Here is a 23,277-nt window from a genome sequence, read left to right as displayed (position 1 = left end):
TACACACATTACACATGTACACACATATACACGTATACGCACATTACACATGTACACACATATACACGTATACACACATTACACATGTACACACATATACACGTATACACACTACACATGTACACACATATATACACACATTACACATGTACACACATATACATGTATACACACACTACCCATGTACACACATATACATGTATACACACACTACACATGTACACACACATACACGTATACACACATTACACATGTACATATATACACGTATACACACATTACACACATATACACGTATACACACACTCCACATGTACACACATATACACACATTACACGTGTACACACATACACACATTACACATGTACACACATATACACGTATACACACATTACACATGTACACACATATACACACACTACACATGTACACAAATATACACACATTGCACATGTACACACATATACACGTATACACACATTACACATGTACACACATATACACTTATACACACATTACACATGTACACACATATACACGTATACACACTACACATGTACACACATATACACACACATTACACATGTACACACATATACACGTATACACACACTACACATGTACACACATATACACGTATACACACACTACACATGTACACACATATACACACATTACACATGTACACACATATACACGTATACACACATTACACATGTACACGTATACACACATTACACATGTACACACATATACACGTATACACACATTACACATGTACACACATATACACACATTACACATGTACACACATATATACGTATACACACATTACACATGTACACACATATAAACGTATACACACTACACAAGTACACACACATACACGTATACACACATTACACATGTACATATATACACGTATACACACATTATACACGTATACACACACTCCACATGTACACACATATACACACATTACACGTGTACACACATATACACAAACTACACATGTACACACATATACACACATTACACATGTACACACATATACACGTATACACACAATACACATGTACACACATATACACGTATACACACACTACACATGTACACACATATATACATATACACACATTACACATGTACACACATATACACGTATACACACTACACAAGTACACACACATACACGTATACACACATTACACATGTACACACATACACACATTACACATGTACATATATACACGTATAAACACATTACACACATATACACGTATACACACACTCCACATGTACACACATATACACACATTACACGTGTACACACATACACACATTACACATGTACACACATACACATATACACACACTACACATGTACACACATATATACATATACACACATTACACATGTACACACATATACACGTATACACACTACACAAGTACACACACATACACGTATACACACATTACACATGTATACACATACACACATTACACATGTACATATATACACGTATACACACATTACACACATATACACGTATACACACACTCCACATGTACACACATATACACACATTACACGTGTACACACATACACACATTACACATGTACACACATATACACGTATACACACATTACACATGTACACACATATACACACACTACACATGTACACACATATAGACACATTACACATGTACACACATATACACGTATACACACATTACACATGTACACACATATACACATATACACACATTACACATGTACACACATATACACGTATACACACTACACATGTACACACATATATACACACATTACACATGTACACACATATACACGTATACACACACTACACATGTACACACATATACACGTATACACACACTACACATGTACACACATATATACACACATTACACATATACACGTATACACACATTACACATGTACACACATATACATGTATACACACGCTACACATGTACACACATATACACGTATACACACACTACACATGTACACACATATACACACATTACACATGTACACACATATACACGTATACACACATTACACATGTACACGTATACACACATTACACATGTACATATATACACGTATACACACATTATACACGTATACACACACTCCACATGTACACACATATACACACATTACACATGTACACACATACACACATTACACATGTACACACATATACACGTATACACACATTACACATGTACACACATATACACACACTACACATGTACACACATATACACATTACACATGTACACACATATACACGTATACACACACTACACATGTACACACATATATACATATACACACATTACACATGTACACACATATACACGTATACACACTACACAAGTACACACACATACACGTATACACACATTACACATGTACACACATACACACATTACACATGTACACACATATACACACATTACACGTGTACACACATATACACGTATACACACATTACACATGTACACACATATACACACACTACACATGTACACACATATACACACATTACACGTGTACACACATATACACGTATACACACATTACACATGTACACACATATACACGTATACACACACTACACATGTACACACATATATACATATACACACATTACACAAGTACACACACATACACGTATACACACATTACACATGTACATATATACACGTATACACACATTACACACATATACACGTATACACACACTCCACATGTACACACATATACACACATTACACGTGTACACACATACACACATTACACATGTACACACATACACACATTACACATGTACACACATATACACACACTACACATGTACACACATATACACACATTACACATGTACACACATATACACGTATACACACATTACACATGTACACACATATACACGTATACACACTACACATGTACACACATATATACACACATTACACATGTACACACATATACATGTATACACACACTACCCATGTACACACATATACATGTATACACACACTACACATGTACACACACATACACGTATACACACATTACACATGTACATATATACACGTATACACACATTACACACATATACACGTATACACACACTCCACATGTACACACATATACACACATTACACGTGTACACACATACACACATTACACATGTACACACATATACACGTATACACACATTACACATGTACACACATATACACACACTACACATGTACACAAATATACACACATTGCACATGTACACACATATACACGTATACACACATTACACATGTACACACATATACACTTATACACACATTACACATGTACACACATATACACGTATACACACTACACATGTACACACATATACACACACATTACACATGTACACACATATACACGTATACACACACTACACATGTACACACATATACACGTATACACACACTACACCTGTACACACATATACACACACATTACACATGTACACACATATACACGTATACACACATTACACATGTACACACATATACACACATTACACATGTACACACATTCACACATTACACATATACACGTATACACACATTACACATGTACACACATATACATGTATACACACACTACACATGTACACACATATACACGTATACACACACTACACATGTACACACATATACACACATTACACATGTACACACATATACACGTATACACACAATACACATGTACACACATATACACGTATACACACATTACACATGTACACGTATACACACATTACACATGTACATATATACACGTATATACACATTATACACGTATACACACACTCCACATGTACACACATATACACACATTACACATGTACACACATACACACATTACACATGTACACACATATACACGTATACACACATTACACATGTACACACATATACACACACTACACATGTACACACATATACACACATTGCACGTGTACACACATATACACGTATACACACATTACACATGTACACACATATACACGTATACACACACTACACATGTACACACATATATACATATACACACATTACACATGTACACACATATACACGTATACACACTACACAAGTACACACACATACACGTATACACACATTACACATGTACACACATATACACACATTACACATGTACACACATATACACGTATACACACACTACACATGTACACACATATACACGTATACACACATTACACATGTACACACATATACACGTATACACACACTCCACATGTACACACATATACACACATTACACATGTACACACACATACACACACTCCACATGTACACACATATACACATATTACACATGTACACACATACACACATTACACATGTACACACATATACACGTATACACACATTACACATGTACACACATATACACGTATACACACATTACACATATACACGTATACACACATTACACATGTACACGTATACACACATTACACATGTACACACATATACATGTATACACACACTACACATGTACACACATATACACGTATAGACACACTACACATGTACACACATATACACACATTACACATGTACACACATATACACGTATACACACAATACACATGTACACGTATACACACATTACACATGTACATATATACACGTATATACACATTATACACGTATACACACACTCCACATGTACACACATATACACACATTACACATGTACACACATACACACATTACACATGTACACACATATACACGTATACACACATTACACATGTACACACATATACACACACTACACATGTACACACATATACACACATTGCACGTGTACACACATATACACGTATACACACATTACACATGTACACACATATACACGTATACACACACTACACATGTACACACATATATACATATACACACATTACACATGTACACACATATACACGTATACACACTACACAAGTACACACACATACACGTATACAAACATTACACATGTACACACATACACACATTACACATGTACATATATACACGTATACACACATTATACACGTATACACACACTCCACATGTACACACATATACACACATTACACATGTACACACATATACACACACTACACATGTACACACATATACACACATTACACATGTACACACATATACACGTATACACACATTACACATGTACACACATATACACGTATACACACACTACACATGTACACACATATATACATATACACACATTACACATGTACACACATATAAACGTATACACACTACACAAGTACACACACATACACGTATACACACATTACACATGTACATATATACACGTATACACACATTATACATGTATACACACACTCCACATGTACACACATATACACACATTACACATGCACACACATATACACACACTACACATGTACACACATATACACACATTACACATGTACACACATATACACGTATACACACATTACACATGTACACACATATACACGTATACACACACTACACATGTACACACATATATACATATACACACATTACACATGTACACACATATACACATATACACACACTACACATGTACACACATATACACGTATACACACATTACACATGTACACACATATACACGTATACACACACTCCACATGTACACACATATACACACATTACACATATACACACACATACACACACTCCACATGTACACACATATACACATATTACACATGTACACACATACACACATTACACATGTACACACATATACACGTATACACACATTACACATGTACACACATATACACGTATACACACATTACACATATACACGTATACACACATTACACATGTACACGTATACACACATTACACACATACACACATTACACATGTACACACATATACACACATTACACATGTACACACATTCACACATTACACATATACACGTATACACACATTACACATGTACACACATATACATGTATACACACACTACACATGTACACACATATACACGTATAGACACACTACACATGTACACACATATACACACATTACACATGTACACACATATACACGTATACACACAATACACATGTACACACATATACACGTATACACACATTACACATGTACACGTATACACACATTACACATGTACATATATACACGTATACACACATTATACACGTATACACACACTCCACATGTACACACATATACACACATTACACATGTACACACATACACACATTACACATGTACACACATATACACGTATACACACATTACACATGTACACACATATACACACACTACACATGTACACACATATACACACATTACACATGTACACACATATACACGTATACACACATTACACATGTACACACATATACACGTATACACACTACACATGTACACACATATATACACACATTACACATGTACACACATATACATGTATACACACACTACCCATGTACACACATATACATGTATACACACACTACACATGTACACACACATACACGTATACACACATTACACATGTACATATATACACGTATACACACATTACACACATATACACGTATACACACACTCCACATGTACACACATATACACACATTACACGTGTACACACATACACACATTACACATGTACACACATTACACGTATACACACATTACACATGTACACACATATACACACACTACACATGTACACAAATATACACACATTGCACATGTACACACATATACACGTATACACACACTACACATGTACACACATATACACGTATACACACATTACACATGTACACGTATACACACATTACACATGTACACACATATACACGTATACACACATTACACATGTACACACATATACACACATTACACATGTACACACATATATACGTATACACACATTACACATGTACACACATATACACGTATACACACATTACACATATACACGTATACACACATTACACATGTACACGTATACACACATTACACATATACACACATTACACATGTACACACATACACACATTACACATGTACACACATATACACACATTACACATGTACACACATACACACATTACACATATACACGTATACACACATTACACATGTACACACATATACACGTTTACACACACTCCACATGTACACACATATACACACATTACACATGTACACACACATACACACACTCCACATGTACACACATATACACATATTACACATGTACACACATACACACATTACACATGTACACACATATACACGTATACACACATTACACATGTACACACATATACACGTATACACACATTACACATATACACGTATACACACATTACACATGTACACGTATACACACATTACACATATACACACATTACACATGTACACACATACACACATTACACATGTACACACATATACACACATTACACATGTACACACATTCACACATTACACATATACACGTATACACACATTACACATGTACACACATATACATGTATACACACACTACACATGTACACACATATACACGTATAGACACACTACACATGTACACACATATACACACATTACACATGTACACACATATACACGTATAAACACAATACACATGTACACACATATACACGTATACACACATTACACATGTACACGTATACACACATTACACATGTACATATATACACGTATACACACATTATACACGTATACACACACTCCACATGTACACACATATACACACATTACACATGTACACACATACACACATTACACATGTACACACATATACACGTATACACACATTACACATGTACACACATATACACACACTACACATGTACACACATATACACACATTGCACGTGTACACACATATACACGTATACACACATTACACATGTACACACATATACACGTATACACACACTACACATGTACACACATATATACATATACACACATTACACATGTACACACATATACACGTATACACACTACACAAGTACACACACATACACGTATACACACATTACACATGTACACACATACACACATTACACATGTACATATATACACGTATACACACATTATACACGTATACACACACTCCACATGTACACACATATACACACATTACACATGTACACACATATACACACACTACACATGTACACACATATACACACATTACACATGTACACACATATACACGTATACACACATTACACATATACACGTATACACACATTACACATGTACACGTATACACACATTACACATATACACACATTACACATGTACACACATACACACATTACACATGTACACACATATACACACATTACACATGTACACACATATACACACATTACACATGTACACACATACACACATTACACATATACACGTATACACACATTACACATGTACACACATACACACATTACACATGTACACACATATACACGTATACACATATTACACATGTACACACATATACACGTATACACACATTACACATATACACGTATACACACATTACACATGTACACGTATACACACATTACACACATACACACATTACACATGTACACACATATACACGTATACACATATTACACATGTACACACATATACACGTATACACACATTACACATATACACGTATACACACATTACACATGTACACGTATACACACATTACACATATACACACATTACACATGTACACACATACACACATTACACATGTACACACATATACACACATTACACATGTACACACATTCACACATTACACATATACACGTATACACACATTACACATGTACACACATATACATGTATACACACACTACACATGTACACACATATACACGTATAGACACACTACACACGTACACACATATACACACATTACACATGTACACACATATACACGTATACACACAATACACATGTACACACATATACACGTATACACACATTACACATGTACACGTATACACACATTACACATGTACATATATACACGTATACACACATTATACACGTATACACACACTCCACATGTACACACATATACACACATTACACATGTACACACATACACACATTACACATGTACACACATATACACGTATACACACATTACACATGTACACACATATACACACAATACACATGTACACACATATACACACATTACACATGTACACACATATACACGTATACACACTACACATGTACACACATATATACACACATTACACATGTACACACATATACATGTATACACACACTACCCATGTACACACATATACATGTATACACACACTACACATGTACACACACATACACGTATACACACATTACACATGTACATATATACACGTATACACACATTACACACATATACACGTATACACACACTCCACATGTACACACATATACACACATTACACGTGTACACACATACACACATTACACATGTACACACATATACACGTATACACACATTACACATATACACACATATACACACACTCCACATGTACACAAATATACACACATTGCACATGTACACACATATACACGTATACACACATTACACATGTACACACATATACACTTATACACACATTACACATGTACACACATATACACGTATACACACTACACATGTACACACATATACACAAACATTACACATGTACACACATATACACGTATACACACACTACACATGTACACACATATACACGTATACACACACTACACATGTACACACATATACACACACATTACACATGTACACACATATACACGTATACACACACTACACATGTACACACATATACACGTATACACACATTACACATGTACACGTATACACACATTACACATGTACACACATATACACGTATACACACATTACACATGTACACACATATACACACATTACACATGTACACACATATATACGTATACACACATTACACATGTACACACATATACACGTATACACACATTACACATATACACGTATACACACATTACACATGTACACGTATACACACATTACACATATACACACATTACACATGTACACACATACACACATTACACATGTACACACATATACACACATTACACATGTACACACATACACACATTACACATATACACGTATACACACATTACACATGTACACACATATACACGTATACACACACTCCACATGTACACACATACACACATTACACATGTACACACACATACACACACTCCACATGTACACACATATACACATATTACACATGTACACACATACACACATTACACATGTACACACATATACACGTATACACACATTACACATGTACACACATATACACGTATACACACATTACACATATACACGTATACACACATTACACATGTACACGTATACACACATTACACATATACACACATTACACATGTACACACATACACACATTACACATGTACACACATATACACACATTACACATGTACACACATTCACACATTACACATATACACGTATACACACATTACACATGTACACACATATACATGTATACACACACTACACATGTACACACATATACACGTATAGACACACTACACATGTACACACATATACACACATTACACATGTACACACATATACACGTATAAACACAATACACATGTACACACATATACACGTATACACACATTACACATGTACACGTATACACACATTACACATGTACATATATACACGTATACACACATTATACACGTATACACACACTCCACATGTACACACATATACACACATTACACATGTACACACATACACACATTACACATGTACACACATATACACGTATACACACATTACACATGTACACACATATACACACACTACACATGTACACACATATACACACATTGCACGTGTACACACATATACACGTATACACACATTACACATGTACACACATATACACGTATACACACACTACACATGTACACACATATATACATATACACACATTACACATGTACACACATATACACGTATACACACTACACAAGTACACACACATACACGTATACACACATTACACATGTACACACATACACACATTACACATGTACATATATACACGTATACACACATTATACACGTATACACACACTCCACATGTACACACATATACACACATTACACATGTACACACATATACACACACTACACATGTACACACATATACACACATTACACATGTACACACATATACACGTATACACACATTACACATGTACACACATATACACGTATACACACACTACACATGTACACACATATATACATATACACACATTACACATGTACACACATATAAACGTATACACACTACACAAGTACACACACATACACGTATACACACATTACACATGTACATATATACACGTATACACACATTATACATGTATACACACACTCCACATGTACACACATATACACACATTACACATGTACACACATATACACACACTACACATGTACACACATATACACACATTACACATGTACACACATATACACGTATACACACATTACACATGTACACACATATACACGTATACACACACTACACATGTACACACATATATACATATACACACATTACACATGTACACACATATACACGTATACACACACTACACATGTACACACATATACACGTATACACACATTACACATGTACACACATATACACGTATACACACACTCCACATGTACACACATATACACACATTACACATGTACACACACATACACACACTCCACATGTACACACATATACACATATTACACGTGTACACACATACACACATTACACATGTACACACATATACACGTATACACACATTACACATGTACACACATATACACGTATACACAAATTACACATATACACGTATACACACATTACACATGTACACGTATACACACATTACACATATACACACATTACACATGTACACACATACACACATTACACATGTACACACATATACACACATTACACATGTACACACATTCACACATTACACATATACACGTATACACACATTACACATGTACACACATATACATGTATACACACACTACACATGTACACACATATACACGTATAGACACACTATACATGTACACACATATACACACATTACACATGTACACACATATACACGTATACACACAATACACATGTACACACATATACACGTATACACACATTACACATGTACACACATATACACGTATACACACTACACATGTACACACATATATACACACATTACACATGTACACACATATACACGTATACACACACTACACATGTACACACATATACACGTATACACACACTACACATGTACACACATATATACACACATTACACATATACACGTATACACACATTACACATGTACACACATATACACATATACACACATTACACATGTACACACATATACACGTATACACACTACACATGTACACACATATATACACACATTACACATGTACACACATATACACGTATACACACACTACACATGTACACACATATACACGTATACACACACTACACATGTACACACATATATACACACATTACACATGTACACACATATACACGTATACACACATTACACATGTACACACATATACACGTATACACACATTACACATGTACACGTATACACACATTACACATGTACATATATACACGTATACACACATTATACACGTATACACACACTCCACATGTACACACATATACACACATTACACATGTACACACATACACACATTACACATGTACACACATATACACGTATACACACACTACACATGTACACACATATACACACACTACACATGTACACACATATACACACATTACACATGTACACACATACACACATTACACATATACACACATATACACGTATACACACACTACACATGTATACACATACACACATTACACATGTACATATATACACGTATACACACATTACACACATATACACGTATACACACATTATACACGTATACACACACTCCACATGTACACACATATACACACATTACACATGTACACACATATACACACACTACACATGTACACACATATACACACATTACACATGTACACACATTACACGTATACACACATTACACATGTACACACATATACACGTATACACACACTACACATGTACACACATATATACATATACACACATTACACATGTACACACATATACACGTATACACACTACACAAGTACACACACATACACGTATACACACATTACACATGTATACACATATACACGTATACACACACTACACATGTACACACATATACACGTATACACACACTACACATGTACACACATATATACACACATTACACATGTACACACATATACACGTATACACACATTACACATGTACACACATATACACGTATACACACATTACACATGTACACGTATACACACATTACACATGTACACACATATACACGTATACACACACTACACATGTACACACATATACACACACTACACATGTACACACATATACACACATTACACATGTACACACATACACACATTACACATATACACACATATACACGTATACACACACTACACATGTACACACACATACACGTATACACACATTACACATGTATACACATACACACATTACACATGTACATATATACACGTATACACACATTACACACATATACACGTATACACACATTATACACGTATACACACACTCCACATGTACACACATATACACACATTACACATGTACACACATATACACGTATACACACATTACACATGTACACACATATACACGTATACACACACTACACATGTACACACATATATACATATACACACATTACACATGTACACACATATAAACGTATACACACTACACAAGTACACACACATACACGTATACACACATTACACATGTACATATATACACGTATACACACATTATACATGTATACACACACTCCACATGTACACACATATACACACATTACACATGTACACACATATACACACACTACACATGTACACACATATACACACATTACACATGTACACACATATACACGTATACACACATTACACATGTACACACATATACACGTATACACACATTACACATGTACACACATATACACGTATACACACTACACATGTACACACATATATACACACATTACACATGTACACACATATACACGTATACACACACTACACATGTACACACATATACACGTATACACACACTACACATGTACACACATATATACACACATTACACATATACACGTATACACACATTACACATGTACACACATATACACATATACACACATTACACATGTACACACATATACACGTATACACACTACACATGTACACACATATATACACACATTACACATGTACACACATATACACGTATACACACACTACACATGTACACACATATACACGTATACACACACTACACATGTACACACATATATACACACATTACACATATACACGTATACACACATTACACATGTACACACATATACATGTATACACACGCTACACATGTACACACATATACACGTATACACACACTACACATGTACACACATATACACCCATTACACATGTACACACATATACACGTATACACACATTACACATGTACACACATATACACGTATACACACATTACACATGTATACACATACACACATTACACATGTACATATATACACGTATACACACATTACACACATATACACGTATACACACACTCCACATGTACACACATATACACACATTACACGTGTACACACATACACACATTACACATGTACACACATATACACGTATACACACACTACACATGTACACACATATACACACACTACACATGTACACACATATACACACATTACACATGTACATATATACACGTATACACACATTACACACATATACACGTATACACACATTACACATATACACGTATACACACATTACACATGTACACACATATACACACATTACACATGTACACACATACACACATTACACATGTACACACATATACACGTATACACACATTACACATGTACACACATATACACACACTACACATGTACACACATATACACACATTGCACGTGTACACACATATACACGTATACACACACTACACATGTACACACATATACACGTATACACACACTACACGTGTACACACATATACACACACTACACATGTACACACATATATACACACATTACACATGTACACACATATACACGTATACACACACTACACATGTACACACATATACACGTATACACACACTACACATGTACACACATATACACACATTACACATGTACACACATATACACGTATACACACTACACATGTACACACATATATACACACATTACACATGTACACACATGTACACGTATACACACATTACACATGTACACACATATACACGTATACACACATTACACATGTACACACATATACACACATTACACATGTACACACATATATACGTATACACACATTACACATGTACACACATATACACGTATACACACATTACACATGTACACACATATACACGTATACACACATTACACATATACACGTATACACACATTACACATGTACACGTATTCACACATTACACATATACACACATTACACATGTACACACATACACACATTACACATGTACACACATATACACACATTACACATGTACACACATACACACATTACACATATACACGTATACACACATTACACATGTACACACATATACATGTATACACACGCTACACATGTACACACATATACACGTATACACACACTACACATGTACACACATATACACACATTACACATGTACACACATATACACGTATACACACATTACACATGTACACACATATACACGTATACACACATTACACATGTACACGTATACACACATTACACATGTACATATATACACGTATACACACATTATACACGTATACACACACTCCACATGTACACACATATACACACATTACACATGTACACACATACACACATTACACATGTACACACATATACACGTATACACACATTACACATGTACACACATATACACACACTACACATGTACACACATATACACATTACACATGTACACACATATACACGTATACACACACTACACATGTACACACATATATACATATACACACATTACACATGTACACACATATACACGTATACACACTACACAAGTACACACACATACACGTATACACACATTACACATGTACACACATACACACATTACACATGTACATATATACACGTATACACACATTATACACGTATACACACACTCCACATGTACACACATATACACACATTACACATGTACACACATGCACACATTACACATGTACACACATATACACGTATACACACATTACACATGTACACACATATACACACACTACACATGTACACACATATACACACATTACACGTGTACACACATATACACGTATACACACATTACACATGTACACACATATACACGTATACACACACTACACATGTACACACATATATACATATACACACATTACACATGTACACAAATATACACGTATACACACTACACAAGTACACACACATACACGTATACACACATTACACATGTACATATATACACGTATACACACATTACACACATATACACGTATACACACACTCCACATGTACACACATATACACACATTACACGTGTACACACATACACACATTACACATGTACACACATATACACGTATACACACATTACACATGTACACACATATACACACACTACACATGTACACACATATACACACATTACACATGTACACACATATACACGTATACACACATTACACATGTACACACATATACACGTATACACACATTACACATGTACACACATATACACGTATACACACTACACATGTACACACATATATACACACATTACACATGTACACACATATACATGTATACACACACTACACATGTACACACACATACACGTATACACACATTACACATGTACATATATACACGTATACACACATTACACACATATACACGTATACACACACTCCACATGTACACACATATACACACATTACACGTGTACACACATACACACATTACACATGTACACACATATACACGTATACACACATTACACATGTACACACATATACACACACTACACATGTACACAAATATACACACATTGCACATGTACACACATATACACGTATACACACATTACACATGTACACACATATACACTTATACACACATTACACATGTACACACATATACACGTATACACACACTACACATGTACACACATATACACACACTACACATGTACACACATATACACACATTGCACGTGTACACACATATACACGTATACACACATTACACATGTACACACATATACACGTATACACACACTACACATGTACACACATATATACATACACACACATTACACATGTACACACATATACACGTATACACACATTACACATGTACACACATACACACATTACACATGTACATATATACACGTATACACACATTATACACGTATACACACACTCCACATGTACACACATATACACACATTACACATTTACACACATATACACACACTACACATGTACACACATATACACACATTACACATGTACACACATATACACGTATACACACATTACACATGTACACACATATACACGTATACACACTACACATGTTCACACATATATACACACATTACACGTATACACACATTATACACGTATACACACACTCCACATGTACACACATATACACACATTACACATTTACACACATATACACACACTACACATGTACACACATATACACACATTACACATGTACACACATATACACGTATACACACATTACACATGTACACACATATACACGTATACACACTACACATGTTCACACATATATACACACATTACACATGTACACACATATACACGTATACACACACTACACATGTACACACATACACACATTACACATGTACACACATATATACGTATACACACATTACACATGTACACACATATACACGTATACACACATGACACATGTACACACATATACACATATACACACATTACACATGTACACGTATACACACATTACACATGTACACACATATACACGTATACACACATTACACATGTACACACATATACAAACATTACACATGTACACACATATATACGTATACACACATTACACATGTACACACATATACACGTATACACACATTACACATGTACACACATATACACGTATACACACATTACACATATACACGTATACACACATTACACATGTACACGTATACACACATTACATATATACACACATTACACATGTACACACATACACACATTACACATGTACACACATATACACACATTACACATGTACACACATACACACATTACACATATACACGTATACACACATTACACATGTACACACATATACATGTATACACACGCTACACATGTACACACATATACACGTATACACACACTACACATGTACACACATATACACACATTACACATGTACACACATATACACGTATACACACATTACACATGTACACACATATACACGTATACACACATTACACATGTACATATATACACATATACACACATTATACACGTATACACACACTCCACATGTACACACATATACACACATTACACATGTACACACATACACACATTACACATGTACACACATATACACGTATACACACATTACACATGTACACACATATACACACACTACACATGTACACACATATACACATTACACATGTACACACATATACACATATACACACACTACACATGTACACACATATACACCCATTACACATGTACACACATATACACGTATACACACATTACACATGTACACACATATACGCGTATACACACATTACACATGTACACGTATACACACATTACACATGTACATATATACACGTATACACACATTATACACGTATACACACACTCCACATGTACACACATATACACACATTACACATGTACACACATACACACATTACACATGTACACACATATACACGTATACACACACTACACATGTACACACATATACACACACTACACATGTACACACATATACACACATTACACATGTACATATATACACGTATACACACATTACACACATATACACGTATACACACATTACACATGTACACGTATACACACATTACACATGTACATATATACACGTATACACACATTATACACGTATACACACACTCCACATGTACACACATATACACACATTACACATGTACACACATACACACATTACACATGTACACACATATACACGTATACACACATTACACATGTACACACATATACACACACTACACATGTACACACATATACACACATTGCACGTGTACACACATATACACGTATACACACATTACACATGTACACACATATACACGTATACACACACTACACATGTACACACATATATACATACACACACATTACACATGTACACACATATACACGTATACACACTACACAAGTACACACACATACACTTATACACACATTACACATGTACACACATACACACATTACACATGTACATATATACACGTATACACACATTATACACGTATACACACACTCCACATGTACACACATATACACACATTACACATGTACACACATATACACACACTACACATGTACACACATATACACACATTACACATGTACACACATATACACGTATACACACATTACACATGTACACACATATACACGTATACACACACTAAACATGTACACACATATATACATATACACACATTACACATGTACACACATATACACGTATACACACTACACAAGTACACACACATACACGTATACACACATTACACATGTACATATATACACGTATACACACATTATACACGTATACACACACTCCACATGTACACACATACACACATTACACATGTACACACATACACACATTACACATGTACACACATATACACGTATACACACATTACACATGTACACACATATACACACATTACACATGTACACACATAACACATGTACACACATATACACATTACACATGTACACACATATACACATATACACACATTACACATGTACACACATATACACGTATACACACATTACACATGTACACACATATACACACACTACACATGTACACACATAGACACACATTACACATGTACACACATATACACGTATACACACATTACACATGTACACACATATACACGTATAAACACATTACACATGTACACACATATACACGTATACACACTACACATGTACACATACTCACACATTACACACATTACACATGTACACACATATACACGTATACACACACTACACATGTACACACATATACACACATTACACATGTACACACATATACACGTATACACACATTACACATGTACACGTATACACACATTACACATGTACACACATATACACGTATACACACATTACACATGTACACGTATACACACATTACACATGTACACACATATACACGTATACACACATTACACATGTACACACATATACACGTATACACACATTACACATGTACACGTATACACACATTACACATGTACACACATATACATATGTACACACGTATACACACATTACACATGTACACACATATATACGTATACACACATTACACATGTACACACATATACACGTATACACACATTACACATGTACACGTATACACACATTACACATGTACACACATATATACGTATACACACATTACACATGTACACACATATACACGTATACACACATTACACATGTACACACATATACACGTATACACACATTACACATATACACGTATACACACATTACACATGTACACGTATACACACATTACACATATACACACATTACACATGTACACACATACACACATTACACATGTACACACATATACACACATTACACATGTACACACATACACACATTACACATATACACGTATACACACATTACACATGTACACACATATACACGTATACACACACTCCACATGTACACACATATACACATATTACACATGTACACATATATACACGTATACACACATTACACATATACATGTATACACACACTACACATGTACACACATATACACGTATACACACACTACACATGTACACACATATACACATTACACATATACACGTATACACACATTACACATGTACACACATATACACGTATACACACACTACACATGTACACACATATACACGTATACACACATTACACATGTACACACATATACACACACTACACATGTACACACATATACACACATTACACATGTACACACATATACACGTATACACACATTACACATGTACACACATATACACGTATACACACTACACATGTACACACATATATACACACATTACACATGTACACACATATACACGTATACACACATTACACATGTACACACATATACACATATACACACATTACACATGTACACACACATACACACACTCCACATGCACACACATATACACATATTACACATGTACACACATACACACATTACACATGTACACACATATACACATATACACACATTACACATGTACACACATATACACACACTACACATGTACACACATATACACATTACACATGTACACACATACACACATTACACATGTACACACATATACACACACTACACATGTACACACATATACACATTACACATGTACACACATATACACGTATACACACTACACAAGTACGCACACATACACGTATACACACATTACACATGTACACACATACACACATTACACATGTACATATATACACGTATACACACATTACACACATATACACGTATACACACACTCCACATGTACACACATATACACACATTACACGTGTACACACATACACACATTACACATGTACACACATATACACGTATACACACATTACACATGTACACACATATACACACACTACACATGTACACACATATACACACATTACACATGTACACACATATACACGTATACACACATTACACATGTACACACATATACACGTATACACACATTACACATGTACACACATATACACGTATACACACATTACACATATACACGTATACACACATTACACATGTACACGTATACACACATTACACATATACACACATTACACATGTACACACATACACACATTACACATGTACACACATATACACACATTACACATGTACACACATACACACATTACACATATACACGTATACACACATTACACATGTACACACATATACATGTATACACACACTACACATGTACACACATATACACGTATACACACACTACACATATACATGTATACACACACTACACATGTACACACATATACACGTATACACACACTACACATGTACACACATATACACGTATACACACAGTACACATGTACACACATATACACGTATACACACATTACACATATACACGTATACACACATTACACATGTACACGTATACACACATTACACATATACACACATTACACATGTACACACATACACACATTACACATGTACACACATATACACACATTACACATGTACACACATACACACAT

The sequence above is a fragment of the Anarhichas minor genome, unplaced genomic scaffold (assembly GCF_050575085.1).
Source record: "Anarhichas minor isolate MPS153535 unplaced genomic scaffold, ASM5057508v1 ptg000017l, whole genome shotgun sequence".
NCBI lineage: Eukaryota > Metazoa > Chordata > Actinopteri > Perciformes > Anarhichadidae > Anarhichas > Anarhichas minor.
Note: the sequence above shows the minus strand (reverse complement) of the source record.